This window comes from Thalassophryne amazonica, chromosome 4 (genome assembly GCF_902500255.1).
Source record: "Thalassophryne amazonica chromosome 4, fThaAma1.1, whole genome shotgun sequence".
Taxonomy (NCBI): Eukaryota; Metazoa; Chordata; class Actinopteri; order Batrachoidiformes; family Batrachoididae; genus Thalassophryne; species Thalassophryne amazonica.
The window spans coordinates 61836327-61854067 of NC_047106.1; the positions used below are offsets into that span (position 1 = coordinate 61836327).

General features: G+C 37.1%; 1 protein-coding gene across 4 annotated transcripts in view; it reads left to right on the forward strand.

The window, feature by feature from the left end:
• Positions 1 to 17741, forward strand: part of b3gat1a (beta-1,3-glucuronyltransferase 1 (glucuronosyltransferase P) a) — a 432840-nt gene that overhangs the window by 201541 nt on the left and 213558 nt on the right. The window lies entirely within an intron of this gene.

Consider the following 17741-nt stretch of genomic DNA (forward strand, 5'->3'; position numbering starts at 1 on the left):
ACATAATAATAAAATGGAATGATTATATCCAAAGCATTTTGTTTGATGAATCAACACAAACATCATTAGAAGTTTTTATATATGAATAAAATAATACTGATGCATTCTTTTATTTTAAACAAAAAGGTATTTTCCTTTGCTTAGATCTAAAGATAAAAGCTGATTGTCAAGACTCACAGTTTATGGCCACTCCTATCGTGGAAGGAATATTGTCTTGCAGTCTTGAGAGGGTCTGGCCTTGGCGTGAGGCCATAAAGGTGGGTTCTTCTGGCCCGAAGAAGCTCAAACTCTGACGTGAAGCCATTATAATGTCATGTAATTCATAGTGACGGAAAATTCAACCGTTAAACCAGGTAAGGGCTAATTGGAGAACTTTGAGATACAATTCTGTTTTGCCGTTAAGCACAGTGTTGGCCCATGGGGGATGTCTCCAAGCTTATCTTCAGATCACCAGATGACTCAGGAAATTCTCAACTGAGAGGGAAAACACAGTCTTTGTCTGCAGTTCAAAACTCAGGTTGTTGTTGAGACAGCATTAATGTATTTATTTAATTAGGGTGAATCGAGGCCATGGGCTATATATATGATGAGATTATTCCCTGCATTACTACCAGAAATGTCCAGCAGATGGCAGATGGGTATACAGTATGTTACATAAGCAAAACAAAGTTTATTTTTGTATTGCTGCATCAAACGTTCACCAAAATGTAACCAGTTTGAACTCCCTAGACAGCAGGAAGCTGATGGATTACCTACTCTGGGTAGGGAATATGGTCTTGCCCCAAGTGAAGGAGTTCAGCTTCCTCAGGGTTTTGTTCACAAGTGAGGGGACAATGGAGCGTGAGATTGCCCAGAGAATTGGTGCAGCAGGGGCGGTATTGCTTTTGCTCTACAGTACTATTGTGACAAAAGGGGAGCTGAGCTAGAAGTCGAAGCTCTCCATCTACTGGTCAATCTTCGTTCCTACTCTCACCTATGGTCATGCAGGTTGGGTCATGGCCGAAAGAACTAGATCACGGGTACAAGTGGCAGAAATGGACTTCCTTAGGAGGGTGGCTGGTGTCTCCCTTAGCGATCCATGGGGAGCTCAGAGTAGAGCCGCTGCTCCTTTGCGCTGAAAGGAGCCAGCTAAGGTGGTTTGAGCATCTGGTAAGGATGCCCTCTGCGCACGTCCATCTGGGAGGAGACCCCAGGGAAGACCCAGGACTAGGTGGAGAGATTATATCTCCACACTTGCCTGGGAATGCCTCGGGAACCCCCAGTGGAGGTGGTCAATGTGGCCTGGGAAAGGGAAGTCTGGGGTCCCCTGCTGGAGCTGTTACCCCGTGGCCTGATCCCAGATAAGCGGTTGAAGATGAGTGATGTGTGAGAGTAAATATAGAGACACACAAGATGACTACACATTCTGATTCCAGACTCTTGACATATCTATACTTGGTCAGTAACCTTTTGCATCAGTATGTGAGGATTTGAGTAGCCCCTTCACATCATTCAGTGACACATGGGGTAGCACGTTAACAGACAGTGGCCTAATTTTTACAAATTTGTTACATACAAAGCTATTTGCTTGGCTCCCTCGTCATCAGTCAGCACAGCAGGAAACATTTATCTATGTTTGGTTTATGGTTAATGTTTCCCTCTGCCTCACTAAATGACACAAAGGAGTGACTCAACTCAATACATTTGTCGTTCAGTCACAACAAGGGTTTTGCATCAAAATGTCACAAACTGGGTCCCCGAATACATTAAAGATGATTCATTCATTCACTACATTTTATAGGGTGCATATCCAATTTTGGCAAAGTCTAACAAAATGTTGAAAAATACTGAATTTTAGTAATGAGAGTTTGTCATTTGAAAACCATTTCCCAGAAGGGATAATACCCACTTACTCCATTTTAAGTCACCCACCGTCACTACCACAGAGTCTTTCTGACTCTATGTATCACTATCGCTGTTACTTTCCTACTTTCAACCTATTCCTGTCCATTGGGCTGTTACAGTTTAACCAGGAAATCCAGTAGAGGAATAAATTGGAGGACAGGGGCAAAATGATCTGACAGATCCACTTACCTTGGCTGTCTTGGGTCTCCCTGGCCTTTCATATTATTAGTGCTTGATATATGTAGGCATAGTGCATCAGAGCATGGGAGAGATGTCTGGGAGGGATGAAAAGAGGGAGGGAAGGTGTGAGAGCTTTAGAGGTAGTGCTGCAGATGACAAAGCTGCCGAAATAATCTTAAGGTGTGGAAGCAGAAAATGATGAGAAACAGGAGCAGAGAGGATGGAGGGGAAGGGGGGTATTGCTGCTAAATTGCTTATAGGTTCTGTTGTCTCTTGGTTTCCTCCCGGGAAGCCTTGGGTAAGATGAATCCAAACCTTATATTCTCATATTGCCTTTTGGTCGGTGAAGGCAAACACCACTGAAATAAGACGGGTTAGTACACAATACTGCAGACCTTTACACAGACCACAGCAGGCTGAGATCAGCAGCGATAAAGCCTTGGATGCACACTGATAAATGTGTTTTACATTTTCCAGGATGGGTCTCAAACTATTTTAAATATTGGTATTGGCCAAACATAGCACAGATTCAACAAATCTGGCCTTTGTCTCACTTTAGTTTTTAAGAATGCGTTTCATATTTGAGATAACAGTTTGTGAGGCTACTGGTGGTTTTTCCTTGTAGCACTACATTGTAATATCATACTCTGTTAACTGTTCCTGTTAGTTTTTCCACCTCATGTACACACAGCTCTAGTACAACAGCATGCCAGTTTCATCAAGCTGTGCCTTATGTGCCTGCCAGATAAGCGCATCACTTATAAGTGAGAATCATAGCTTCTGTGTGTGAGTAATGCTTCTGTACTACTACTACTACTATTAATAATAATAATTATTATTATTATGATTATATATATATATATACACACAGTAGTGTTCAGGATAATAGTAGTGCTATGAGACTAAAAAGATTAATCCAAGTTTTGAGTATATTTCTTATTGTTACATGGGAAACAAGGTACCAGTAGATTCAGTAGATTCTCACAAATCCAACAAGACCAAGCATTCATGATATGCACACTGTTAAGGCTATGACATTGGGTTATTAGTAAAAAAAAATTAGAAAAGGGGGTGTTCACAATAATAGTAGCATTTGCTGTTGATGCTACAAACTCAAAACTGTTATGTTCAAACTGCTTTTTTAGCAATCCTGTGAATCACTAAACTAGTATTTAGTTGTATAAGCAGAGTTTTTCATGATTTCTTCACATCTGCGAGGCATTAATTTTGTTGGTTTGGAACCAAGATTTTGCTCGTTTACTAGTGTGCTTGGGGTCATTGTCTTGGTGAAACACCCATTTCAAGGGCATGTCCTCTTCAGCGTAAGGCAACATGACCTCTTCAAGTATTTTGACATATCCAGACTGATCCATGATACCTGGTATGCGATATATAGGCCCAACACCATAGTAGGAGAAACATGCCCATATCATGATGCTTGCACCACCATGCTTCACTGTCTTCACTGTGAACTGTGGCTTGAATTCAGAGTTTGGGGGTCATCTCACAAACTGTCTGCGGCCCTTGGACCCAAAAAGAACAATTTTACTCTCATCAGTCCACAAAATATTCCTCCATTTCTCTTTAGACTAGTTGATGTGTTCTTTGGCAATTTGTAACCTCTTCTCCTCTAAGTTTTCCCCTCTCCAATCAACTTTTTAATCAAACTACGCTGTTCTTCTGAACAATGTCTTGAACATCCCATTTTCCTCAGGCTTTCAAAGAGAAAAGCATGTTCAACAGGTGCTGGCTTCATCCTTAAATAGGGGACACCTGATTCATACCTGTTTGTTCCACAAAATTGATGAACTCACTGACTGAATGCCACACTACTATTATTGTGAACACCCCCTTTTCTACTTTTTTTTACTAATAGCCCAATTTCATAGCCATAAGAGTGTGCATATCATGAATGCTTGGTCTTGTTGGATTTGTGAGAATCTACTGAATCTACTGGTACCTTGTTTCCCATGTAACAATAAGAAATATACTCAAAACTATTATTCTGAACACTACTCTCTCTCTCTCTCTCTCTCTCTCTCTCTCTCTCTCTCTCTCTCTCTCTCTCTCTCTATATATATATATATATATATACATGAGGTGTATTACATAAGAAACCGACACTTATTACTTATTTTTTTAAACTATATGGATTTAAATGACGTGCGATTACACCAATCATGCTTGAACCCTCATGCGCATGCGTGAGTTTTTTCACGCGTGTCGGTGACGTCATTTCCCTGTGGGCAGGCCTTGAGTGAGATGTGGTCCTGCCCTCTCGGCTGAATTCCTTTGTTTCACACGCTGCTCGAGACGGCGCGCGTTGCTTTATCAAAAATTTTTCTGGACCTGTGAGGAATATCCGAGTGGACACTATTCGAGAAATTAAGCTGGTTTTCGGTGAAAAGTTTAACGGCTGATGAGAGATTATGGGGTGTTTCTGTCGGTGTAAGGACTTCCCACGGAGCGGGACGTCGCGCAGCGTTTCCAGGCGCCGTCGTCGGCCTGTTTCGAGCTGAAAACATCCTAATTTAAGGCTTAATTCACCCAGGACGTCGTGAGAGAACAGAGAAGATTCAGAAGAGGCCAGCATGAGGACTTTATGTGGACATTCCACTGTTTAAGGACATTTTGTAATGAAAGACGTGCGCGCAAAATCTGTGTGTGCCGCGACAGGAAAAACACCTCCGTGTTGAAAACCATTTGTAAAATTCAGGTGGCTTTTGATGGCTTTCAACAAGTGAGTAACTGAGAAATTGTTTAACAGCTTGGGCATGTTCCAACTTGCCCATTAAGTTTTCCAACTGAGGTTTTTTTTCCTGTCGCGACCCCCCGCGGTCGGGTCCGGCCCGACATGCTACTCTGCCCGCACGTTCTTTCATTACAAAATGTCCTTTAACAATGGAATGTCCAAATAAACTCCTCATGCCGACTTCTTCTGAATGTTCTCTGTTCTCTGACGACTTACTGGGTCAACAGAGCCTGAAATGTGGAAGTTTTCAACTTGAAACGGCGAGACGCTGCCGCCTCAAAGCGCAGATCGCCGTCAGGCACCATGGGCCGTCCTTAAAGCGACACTTACAGACCAAAATCTCTCATCAGCCGTTAAAATTTTTACCGAAAACCAGCTGAATTTATCGAATGGTGTCCACTCAGTTGTGCCTTACAGCTTTTGAAAAAAATTTTATCAAACAAAGCAGCAGTCTCTGAGCCATTCCTAAACAATGAAAAAATCGACGAGAGGGTGGGCGACTCTTCACTCAAAGACTGCCCACAGGCGAATGACGTAACCGACAGGCGTGAAAAAACTCTTGCATGCCCACGAGGGTTCAAGCATGTCTGATGTAAGCACATGTGATTCAAATCCATATGGTTTTTGAAAAAAATAATAAGGTCGGATACTTTTCTAACAGACATATATATATATATACACATATATATACACACAGTGGTGGGCACACTTCCGATAATCCGATAACAGATAATTATCGAAGATAATGTTTTCATTATCGGATTATCTTCTTAGATATCGGACTAATTATCTTCCGAAGAATTACCGTCCGATAACGTACTAAACTGAACAGTGAAAAACATTTTTAAAACTGTTAAAGCTGTTGAGGCCTACCTGTTAAAAGTTTCCTAATAAGCATGTTGTTCTAATCTCTGCAAACAGAAACCACTCTATCCTCTGTAAGCAAAGAAGAACTGGTGACCAAAAAAATAATCATTTCCTTTAACACCGTACTAATATAAACACAATGTCACCAAGTCATCCAGAGGCATACATGTTTAACTTATGGTTCAAATTTTAACCACTCATTTTAGACAAGTTATTTAAAATTATTGTCATGTCTGAAGTTTATAAAGTGAAAATATCAGATATATGTTTTCGTTTTAAAGTAATGTGCTAATTTTTAAGGTTTTGTGAGCACATGCTGTGCCAGGCAGCAATGCATTATAGGTAGCATAAGGTAATCTCAGACGTTCACGACAGGACAAATGCATTTCAGACACACTGTTCAGGGTCCACAGATAACAGCATTAAACTCTAGTGCCTAAAACTCTTGTGAATATATTCTCTGGGTTTATAGACGTTAGTGTATTTGCGTTTGTTAAATTCCACACATCTTAAATGTAGCAGACACGGATTATCTGGAATTTTGTTTGACATTTTTTCAAGGCCGCTACTGCCATCTACTGGCCAGGAGTGTTCATGGCAGTATTAAACGTCTGGGTACATGGCTGCTCTCAAAGTGTTGGTATTGTCCATTGTCCAGGCGCTTTTTGTGTGCATATATGTTAACTTTGTATTCTAAAACTATGGTTAGAAGTAATTCCGACTCCTTATCGGTCCACACGAACGAGGTTGGCACCATGTTTTTAGTTTTTGTGGAAGTGATGACAAGAGAATAAGGCTCCTGATTGGATAGAATTTTAATCAGTACTGCCACCCAAAGGTTTGGCAGACTAATTACAACACATTTATACGGTTCGATGTGGATGGATTTTTTTTTTTTAAATGACGTAGTGAATGAATGAATGAATGGATTTATTCGGCACACACACAAATCCGAAAGAACAGAAACATACCAATAATATGAATGTTATATAAACAAGCCTGTGAGTCCGAAAGGGTGTGGGCAGAAGCAAAGCTTATCAATGCCCACCCCTGCTAGAATGAGTCCAACAATTATAACAGTCATAACAACATATACACAAATTCACAACACACTACATATCAACACAGACATACACGTCAATATTCAATTACATTTCAATTCATGTATAAGTATGTTATGTATAAAGCGCCAAATCACAACAAACTTGGCCCAAGTCACTCCATATTAACCCTGCCGACCCCCAGAGCAAGCACTAGGCAACTGTGGTGAGGAAAAACTCCCTCTTAGGAAGAAACCTTAGGAAGAAACCTCAAGCAGACCAGGCTCTAGGGGGTGACCCTCTGCTTGGGCCGTGCATATATACCTGTATACGTACATACATACACACACATTATATACATATATACACTTATACACACACATATACACACTCACATATATGAAAATGAAAATGAAAATGAAAACTGTTTATTTCGAACATTTGATACAACAACAATTACAAGATAGATCAGTAAAGACAACAACAAAAAAGTTCCTACTGTGTAGCCAACATGTCCGAAAAGGGGTAGGGTGAAGCATCAGCCTATTTATCCCTACCCCTTCTTCCCCACAACCAGTAATACCCTTTGCCACATATACACATAGATTCCTACACACCTAAACCGATATCAATATATATATATATATATATACATATATATACACATACACATACATATATACATACACACATCAACATACATACACATATACATACACATATATACACATATACATATATACACATATATATACACAAACATAAATATACACCTACACATACCTACTTACATACAAAATACTATATATTTACAAGCCGAAGCAAAAAACAAAAACACCCTAACCCTCATTACCCTTCCTCCTCCCTATACCCAGAAAAAAACATATTTTTGTACCGCTGTTTGAACTGGTTCATGCTTGGACATTCCTTGAGCCCCACTCCCAATCTGTTCCACATCCTCACCCCACAGACAGAAATACAGAAACCTTTTAATGTTGTTCGTGCCCACTGATGCTTTAAATTAAATTTCCCCCTCAGACTGTAATCCCCTGATCTGTTAAAAAACATATTTTTAATATTTGCTGGAAGTAAATTGTTTATTGCTTTATACACAATTTGTACTGTTTGAAAATGAACCAAGTCTGTGAATTTTAAGAATTTGGATTGTAAAAATAGTGGATTTGTATGATCTCTATAGCCAGTATTATGAATAATTCTTATAGCTCTTTTCTGCATTACTGATAGTGATTGTGTTGTACCTTTATAAGTATTACCCCATACCTCTGCACAGTACTGTAAATATGGTAAAACCAGTGAGCAGTAAAGAATGCGGAGTGAGTTGTGGTCCAGAATATGTTTCGCTTTGTTTAGAACTGAAATGCTTCTTGACAGTTTACTTTGTATATGTTTTATATGAGTCTTCCAGTTTATCTTATCATCTATTATCACCCCCAGAAACTTATTTTCATGTACCCTTTCAATATCTACCCCCTCGACTTGTAACTGAACCTGTATGTCTGTATTACAATAGCCAAATAACATGTATTTTGTTTTACTTAAGTTTAATGATAATTTGTTTCTGTCAAACCATATTTTCAATTTTCCCATTTCTATACTGATCCTCCTCAGTAACTCCTGCAAATCCCCCCCTGAACAAAAGATGCTTGTGTCATCTGCAAATAATACTAATTTTAATATTTTGGAAACATTGACAATATCATTTATAGAAATTAGAAACAGTTTTGGACCCAATACTGACCCCTGTGGGACGCCACAAGCATTGTCCAAGCATGATGATGTATATTCCCCCAACTTCACAAACTGTTTTCTGTTACTTAAGTAGCTTCTCACCCAGTACAACACCAACCCCCTAATCCCATACTGTTCAAGTTTACTGATTAATATGTCATGATTGATTGTATCAAAAGCCTTTTTAAGGTCTATAAATATTCCAACTGAATGTAATTTGTGGTCTATGGCGTTTGTAATCTCCTCAACTGATTCTATTAATGCAAGTGATGTTGAACTATGTGCTCTGAATCCATATTGACTATCAGTAAGTAATTTATGTTTATTTATGAATTTGTCTATTCTATTATTGAATAACTTTTCTAATAATTTGGAAAATTGTGGAAGCAAAGAAACAGGTCTATAATTTGTGAAGTGGTGTCTATCCCCAGTCTTATACAGCGGCACAACCTTAGCTATTTTCATTTGATTGGGAAATTTACCGGTTTGAAATGATAAGTTACAGATGTATGTTAATGGTTCTACAATCCATTCAATGACCTGTTTTACCACCACCATATCAATTTCATTTAAATCTGTAGATGTTTTATATTTACAATTATTCACAATGTCTATAATTTCATTTCCATCCACTGCTGTGAGGAACATTGAACAGGGATTTCTTTCTATGAGATTATTATCCCAATCCTCAGGTTGGGAATCGGGAATTTTTTCTGCCAAGCTTGGTCCAATATTTACAAAAAAATTATTAAAACAGTTGACTACCTCATCCTTATTTTCCTTCTTGACATTATTATCAATGAAATACTGAGGGTAACTCTGTTTTTTATTACCATTTTTGATAATGCTATTTAATATATCCCATATTCCTTTAATATTGTTTTTGTTATTATATAATATGTTACTATAATATTCCTTCCTACATACCCGTATAATATTAGTTAATCTATTTTTGTATTTCTTATATCTATTTTCTGCCTCTTTAGTCTTTAGTTTTATGAATTCTCTATACAGTGTATTTTTCTTATTACATGCATTTCGTAACCCTTTCGTCATCCATGGTCGAGCTTGGATTTTTTGTTTTCTGTAGTCTTGTTTAATTGGACAATTTTTATCATATAATGATGTAAATATTTGTAAAAAAGTTTCATATGCACTATCAACATCACTTTCACTGTATACCTTTTCCCAGTTTTGCTCCTGTAAATCCTTCTTTAGTGTGTTCATGTTTTCCTCTGTCCGCACTCGCCTGTATTTTATTTTCTCCTCTGGCTGATTCCGCCGATGGTTTCTATTATAAACGATGAAAACTGGTAGATGATCACTGTCATTGATTAATAATCCACTCTCAGTGTTATTCTCAATATCATTGCTGAATATATTATCAATTAAGGTAGCACTATGGGATGTAATTCTGCTTGGCCTGGTGATTTTTGGATATAAACTCATACTGTACATTATACTGATAAATTCATCTGTTATTTTATGCTTATTTGGATTGAGCAGATCAATATTTAAGTCACCACAAATGAACACAGTTTTTTGATTAGTTTTTGAGAACATTTTTCCCATACAGTCAGTGAATGTTTCAATACTAGATCCTGGTGCTCTATATATACAGCTGACTAATACATTTTTGCTTTTTTCTTCACATATTTCAATAGTTATACATTCTAATAAGTTATCAATCACAGTTGTCATATTGTCTACTATTTTATAATCCATGTTCTTATCCACATACACAGCCACTCCTCCTCCACTCTTATTTTTTCTGTTTACACAATTAAATTCATATCCATCCAGTTCAAAATCCATTCCTTTATCTTCATTGATCCATGTTTCTGATATAGCAATTATGTTAAATATTTTTTTAAACTGACTTAAATATTCTTTAATGTTGTTAAAGTTTGCATATAGACTTCTGCTGTTGAAATGGATTATTGATAATTTGTTATCCGTTTTAATGATCCGATTAAACTGTTCATCTGTATAATAGCAACAACTGTCATTGATATTTGAGAAGAAATTATTGTCCGGGTCTATATCGTGCTCCAAGTCCAGTACATTGTGGTCTGTGTATTTAAATGTTCTCAGTTCTACTTTTCCATGATCAGCAATCCTTTGAGTTATATCCTTCTTGTCTCCAGATGTAGATGAATAGGTAGTAGATGAATAGGTTCCTCTGGTCTGTGTCATGGTGTTGTGATGTGTTTGTGTCCTCATACCTTATTGGTCATATTTGTCCAGATCCTCGCTTTAAGAAACACTATTGTTCATATTTGTCCAGCTCCTCGATGTTCCTTATTGCCATGACTTTTGCTTGTTCTGGTGATCCGTTCAGTTTGATGAATATTTTACAGTTTGAAGTCCATGTGTGCTGGATTTTTCCCTGTTTCTTCAAGAAGCGTGCTTTCCTGGCGATGTCGGCATTCCGTTTGGTGAGATGTTCATTGATGAATACGTTTGTCCCTTTCAGTTTTCTTCCTTGTTTTAACAGTGCTGTTTTGTGTTTTCTGTTGATGAATCTCATGATGACGGTTCGTTTATCACCGTCATTTCTCCGGGGCAGAGGGTGGCACGCTTCAATGTTATTTAAATCCATTTCTATACCTTTAGATAGGAGGAAATCAGCAACCTGTTTTTCCACAGAGCTGACCTCCTGTTCACTGGGCTCCCCTCCGCTCTCATCTGTTACCGCCCGTGCGTAGGACCGTGGTTTGATATGAAGACCTGTGATGATGACGTCGTTGATTCTGGTGTACTGCTCCAATTCAGCCACTCTATTTTCCAGTTGCACCAGATGCCGGTCTTTCTCGGCATTCTGGAGCCGTAATGCCTTCACCTCCTCCACCAGATCCATAATTGATTTCTGTTGCTGCTTCACAACAGAAATCTCCTCTGATAGAAAGTCCAGAGATTTTTTAATATCGTCACCTTCCTCCACTGTCAGAACCTTCTTAGGCCCCATGGTCGGCTTATGAGCAGCTTGTCGATCGCCGATGTTAACAGCCTGTGTTGTTTGTCACCGGGATGGATCTGCAGTGCGCTGGTGCCGCGCGGCCTCGGTGTTTCCGCGCTGATGGATCCGCGGTGACTGCACAAGGCCTCGGGGAAGCGGCACTCGTGACGCGCGGCTCTAATGACGCAGCGCGCGGCCTCAGTGAATTCACCACGTTGGGCCTCGGACGTTGTTGCTGTCCAGTCGCGGGGCTAAGTTGCCGGTTGAGGTGGTATTCCCACTGTCCGGGTTGGCAAACACCGGCGTGGCAGATGGCAACTACAAACACCACCTCTGAAAACTCAGGTACAAACTTTTTGCAGCTCACTCTGACGACACGCAGCTCTGACTGACTGTGACTGACGCAGCCTACAGGATCTATACCTATATACATACCCACTAACACATAAATAAATATACACTACACATATATACACATACATACATTTATACCTACACATACATATACATACCCCTACACACATACACATATATATACACGCACACATATACATACATACACACACACACATGTATACATATATACACATACATACTACATATATGCATATACATATATACACACACATATACACGTACATATACATACATATTGACTGATTGATCATTTATTTTGAGTTTTACAAAATAAGCATTTCTTTGACATCTACATTTACCCACATTGGGTTAAAAAGAACAGGAGATACAAACATACACGCATACATACCCGCGCACTTAACCCGAAAAGGGGTGGGATGAAGACGAACTTATTTAATCCCACCCCCAAATACCCATATGTTATTACGACTACCGAGTGTGACCAATATTCCTTTTTTATTACTATGTAATTGATATCATATATTAGTGATGAGTATCTATAATAATAATAATAATAATAATAATAATGATAAAAACAATTCCCACCATAATAGACAGTAATAATGACAATAATTATTGTCAATCAAATTTATTTATTTTTTATTTCTATTATTATTATTACTACCATTTTTTTTTTAATTGCTATTGATATTGCTGGTGTCATTCCTTAAGCCAAGTCAATAAATTCCCCACATTTACTCAGAAAATGACTATTTAAAAGGACTATTCTTGTGTGTGTCGATGGTAATTCTGTCTCAATATATATATATACACATCATACATGCGAACATACATACACAAAATACACACATACATCACCTATACACACATGTATACACATAATACATATACATATATACAATTATGCTACATTCATTTTATTTTATTAATTTAATTACCTTAACTTTTTTATTTATTTATCATTATCATTATTATTATTTTCTTTTTTCCCCCCTTCCCCTCCTTCCCAATTTGTCATGTGTGTGGTGCATTAAAAGATGCAAAGTATTTTGTAAACCTGCTGCCAGAGAGGGGTCGCCCCCTGACACAGGTCCACCCTTTGCTGAATGTCCTAGGCTCTGCATTAAAAGACAAGGTTTTGGAGTCTGCTGGCAGAAGGGGGAGACCTTTGAGCAACAGACCCCACTTGCCGACCCTGATCTGGTGATAATGATGTAAGTGATGTAAGAGGGGGAAACAAGGAGGAAAGAAAAGGAAAAGTCTTTTTATGTATCAATAAACTTACATATGTACATATTTATATAAATGTAAACATAAATATACATATATGTATATATACATACATACACACCCACATATACATACATATTATACATACACATATATACATACACACATACACATACATACATACACACACGCATACACATATATATACGCATACATATATACATACATACATATACATGTTTCCCCCTCTCTCTAAGTTATTACCATCATCACCATACTTCTATTTGACTAGCATTTCAACTACAGGATCATGATGTATAAAAATAATACTTTTGACCATGGTTATGACACCGGCAATAACAGGTATTATGCAAATATGTTAACATCTATTATATTAACAAACATATAGTAAGATTTTATTATCATTATTATCATTTTTGTTATAATATAGTTTACAATTATGGCTATGATATATATAATTAAATTGATGTACAGGATAATTCCAGGTATTTTATGAAAGTTTGTGTGTCCTAGCGAGACCCCTTCTATTGCTGACAAGGCAAAAAAGCAAAGGTAAATTAACTAGAAATAAATTAAAAGGATGTGACGATCACGCAACTCTCTCCTAATTCATGTATTTCAACAGAACCATTTCTTTGTATCTTTTTTTGAATTGATGGATGTTAGGACATCGCTTGAGCTGAGGTGCCAAACTATTCCACAGCTTAATGCCACACACGGACACACAGAAACTTTTCCTGGTAGTTCTCACTGCCTTGACTTTAAAGTTACCACATCCCCTCAAGTTATAGCTTCCTTCTCTCTGGGTGAAGAGACTCAGAATATTACTGGGTAATGAGTTTTTACTGGCTTTATATAATAATTGTGCAGTGTGAAAATTAACCAGATCTGGCATTTTCAACAATTTGGATTGCAAAAATAGACTATTTGTGTGATCAAGATATCAATCAATCAATCAATGTTTTTATATAGCGCCAAATCACAACAAACAGTTGCCCCAAGGCGCTTTATATTGTAAGGCAAGGCCATACAATAATTATGTAAAACCCCAACGGTCAAAACGACCCCCTGTGAGCAAGCACTTGGCTACAGTGGGAAGGAAAAACTCCCTTTTAACAGGAAGAAACCTCCAGCAGAACCAGGCTCAGGGAGGGGCAGTCTTCTGCTGGGACTGGTTGGGGCTGAGGGAGAGAACCAGGAAAAAGACATGCTGTGGAGGGGAGCAGAGATCGATCACTAATGATTAAATGCAGAGTGGTGCATACAGAGCAAAAGGAGAAAGAAACAGTGCATCATGGGAACCCCCCAGCAGTCTACGTCTATAGCAGCATAACTAAGGGATGGTTCAGGGTCACCTGATCCAGCCCTAACTATAAGCTTTAGCAAAAAGGAAACTTTTCCTACCTTATAGATGATTCTTATTGCCTGCTTTTGGATTATACAGAGGGAATGTAGCAAACTTTTGTAATTGTTACCCCAGATTTCTATACAATATGTTAAGTAAGGAGAAATTAAAGAACAATACAATAAATATAATGCATTTTGATCCAGAAAATATTTTGCTTTGTACATAATAGAGACATTCTTGGAAACTTTTTTATGTATGTGGCTGATATGAGACTTCCAGCTTAATTTGCTATCGATGGTTATCCCTAAAAATTTGACTTCTGACACTTTATCTATTTCGACACCATCTATATTTATTGGTAAATTAGAATTGACATTATGATTTCCAAAAAAACATGACTTTAGTCTTTTTTATATTTAGGGATAATTTATTAATATTCAACCAAGTTTTCAGCTTAATTAATTCACTATTTACCACATTAATAAGTTTGCTATAGTTAGCACTGGAATAGAATATATTGGTATAATCTGCAAATAATAATAATTTTAATAATTGTGACACATTAAATATGTCATTTATATAAAGATTTAAAAAATGTGGACCCAGTATGGATCCCTGTGGGACCCCACAAGGGATGCCCAAACACCCAGATTTGCTTTGAATCCAGTTCCAAGCCACTCCCCTGATACCATATCTTTCCAATTTATTGAGTAGAATTGAGTGATTAAGTGTGTCAAACGCTTTCTTTAAATCAATGAATATTCCAACTATATAGTTTTTACTATCTAAAGTGTTTGTAATCTCTTCTATTGCTTCAATTATTGCAAGTTAAGTTGACCTACCAGACCTAAACCCATATTGACATTTGTTAATTATGTTATATTTTTCTACAAAGGATCCTAACCTGTTGTTAAAAAGCTTTTCTAAAATTTTGGAAAATTGTGGAAGTAGAGAGACTGGTCTGTAGTTTGTGAAGATATGTTTATTTCCATTTTTGTATAGTGGAATAACTTTTGCCATCTTCATTTTGATCGGGAATGTCCCAGTTTGAAATGACAAGTTACATATATGAGTCAGGGGTTTTGATATGCTTTTGATTATTGTTTTTACTAGCTTCATATCTATGTCATAACAGTCAGTTGATTTTTTTATTTTTACATTTATTAACAATATCTATTATTTCGGCTTCACTAACACTGGAGAGAAACATTGTGTTTGGATTGATTTTATGAGTGATTCCTGCTCCTTGTTACAACCATCGGGAATTTTTGCTGCCAAGTCAGGTCCAATATTAACAAAGAAGTTATTAAAACCATTAACTATGTTATACATATTATAGATGTCTTTGTTCTTATCAATAAAATGATTTGGATAAGAATTACCTCTTACCTTATTTTTGATTATAGTGTTAAGAATTTCCCAGATTCTCTTGGTGTCATTTTTATTATTATTTAATAGATTGGTATAATATAATTTCTTGCTGGCTCTGATTATATTAGTTAATTTGTTTTTATATAATTTATATCTATGTTCAGATTCTTTTGTCCTTAGTCTAACAAATTGTCTGTATAATGTATTCTTCTTTTTACAAGAATTTTGTAGACCTTTTGTTGACCATGGACTTTTGGCGACAGTACTGTTTTTGTTGACTTGGCGTATTGGACAGTTTATCTCATATAATGAATTGAAAATGTCTAGAAATTTATTGAAGGCACAATCCACATCATTCTCCCTATACACAGTGCGCCAGTCCTGTTTTGTTAAGTCATTATTGAGGTGATCTATTGCTTTTTGGGTTCTTACTCATTTAAATGCAGAGTATTGGGGTTTTACCTGAAAATTACAATTGGAGTCATACACAGTGAACACAGGAAGATGGTCAGTTATGTCACAAATAAATAAACCACTTATATTTTAGTTTCTATGTTGTTTGTGAAGATGTTATCTATTAGAGTTGCACTATTCAATGTAATTCTGCTTGGCCTGGTGATAACTGGGTATAAGCTCATGCTGTACATTGTGTTTATAAATTCGTCAGTTGATGTGTGCCTATTGGGGTTTATTAAATCAATGTTATAATCTCCACATATAAATATTTTTTTGTTATTTATTGATGAAAACATTCTGTCCACCCAGTTTGTAAATGTAGCCATATTTGAGCCTGGCGCCCTATATAAACAACTTATAATAATGTTTTTCTTGTTTCCATTATAAATTTCTATTGATATACATTCTAACACATCTTTTATTGTTAACGTCATACTTTCTATTACCTTAAATTTAATATTTTTCCGCACATATATAGCAACACCTCCACCTCCTTTATTCACTCTGTTGATGTAGTTTAGATCATAACCATCCAACTCAAATTGTATTCCTTTTTGCGCATTGAACCACGTTTCTGAAATTGTTATTATACTAAAGGGTTTTGTAAACTGCTGAAGAAATTCTTTGATACTGTTAAAGTTTGTGTACATACTTCTGCTGTTAAAGTGGATAATTGATCATTTACCTTCTGTTTTAACTGTATTATTGTAATCCTGTTCCGTATAGTAGTTATAATGAACAGTATCAGTCGAAAAAAACATATTATCCGGGTCTATTTCGTTTTCCAAATCCATTATCTTATGTTCAGTGTACTCAGTTGCTTTTAATTCCAATAATTCCTGGTTTATTATCCTCTGTTGTATTATTTAATCTCCTGAAGTAGAGTTTATGGGTTTTGATTCAATGGTTTGTGAAGTAGAACTATTTTTTTTTTTTTTTTTACTTTTTTATTTCTCCATACATTATTGACTCATATTTCATATTTTTCCAGCTCTTTTATGTCCTTAATAACCAGCACCTTAGCTACTTCAGGAGACCCATTCAGTTTAATGAAGACTTTATAATTCCTGACCCATGTATTCTGAATTTTGTTTGTTTTCCTTAAGTATCTGGCTTTTTTAGCAATGTCTGCATTTGTTTTTGTCAAGTGATCATTCAAATAAACATTCGTACCTTTCAATTTTCTTCCTTGCCTCAACAATGTGACCTTATCCTTTCTGTTGAGAAACTTCATGATAAGCACAGGAGGAGCGCCTTTCTTTGTAGGGAGAGGGTGACAAGCTTCAAGACAATTTACGTCCAAATCAGTGTCCCTGGACGCCAGGAACGCGGCGTCCTGTTGTTCCGCAGAGCTCTGCTCCATCTCGCCAGCAGGGGCAGAATGTTGAAAGAAAAATGATTATGAGTAGTAAAAAGTTGATTTTGTGGGTGCTCTCAGGATTTGTCTGTGCTGCTTCCTGCAGGGGCCAGCATGGTCAAACATTCATGCTTATTCTTTAGGTCGTT